This window comes from Rhipicephalus microplus, unplaced genomic scaffold (genome assembly GCF_043290135.1).
Source record: "Rhipicephalus microplus isolate Deutch F79 unplaced genomic scaffold, USDA_Rmic scaffold_373, whole genome shotgun sequence".
Classification (NCBI taxonomy): domain Eukaryota; kingdom Metazoa; phylum Arthropoda; class Arachnida; order Ixodida; family Ixodidae; genus Rhipicephalus; species Rhipicephalus microplus.
The window spans coordinates 65,001-65,956 of record NW_027464937.1 but is presented as its reverse complement, the minus strand read 5'-3'; positions in this window follow the sequence as shown (position 1 = coordinate 65,956).

The window sequence follows — 956 nt, the reverse complement described above, 5'->3', positions numbered from 1 at the left end:
CGCCGCCCGTCAATGTAGAGATTTTAATGAGAGCCCTCATAGTGTTTTTGTCTGCTTTGGAAAGTCTAGACAAAACTGTACCTTTTTCTCCGCGGCTGGTTGGGAGTGACGATTGTGAATTTCTGTCTTCGTCCCAGTTGTCTAGCGCTCCTTCGTTAGCAGCCGTTTGTGTTTGAGGGTGGACCTCTCCTCCTTCAGCTTCTTCGGTTTCGGTTCCTCGGCTGCCTCCCTCTACCTGGTCATTCTCGGTTGGGCTCCACCAATCTGTTTCAAGAGAAGCTTTGGCGGGCATCGCTCCTTGTGGTTCTTCTTTCTTTGCCTTCTCTTCTTTGTTGGTCACTTGTTTTTGTTCCACCCTCTTGGTCTTCTTCTTCTGTATCTTGTCTGTCTTCGCCCCTTGCGTGGGGTCTGTAATTGCAGAGTCGTCATTGCTTCCTGTGTTTTTTAGGACCTTTGACGTAGGCCCCACTGCTGGGTTTGCCGTTTGTAGAGGTCCTCTTCCCTCCAGTCCTTGTTTCTGGGTTTCCGTTCTCATCCCCTTGGGTTTCAACATCTTCTCCTAATCTCCACGCTGTGTTCCAAGAGAAGGGTTTGTGCCTTCGAAGCCGTTGTTTGCCGTCTGGAAGAAAGTTACTCCTTTTTAACTTGTTCTGGTATCGCCAGAGATGTTCCTCAACCTTGGTAGTAGAGGTTGCCGGTTTTAGGTGTTCTTGGCAGCGTAGAGGCGCCGCACTTTTCCTGTCTCTGTTGGCGTTTTCCGCTAAACAGATAGATACCAGTTTTGTCTCTCTACGGGGATTCGTTCCGGAGTTATTCTACCTTTGGCGTGAAGTGTTCAATCAAAGATGGCCGCCTCTCATTTTGACGGGAATCCGAACTCAGAACAGTCGGAAAATGTCAATTTCCTGTCGTTTCGCCCCAGAACTACTAGCAAAAGCGTGTATCCAGTCTTCAAG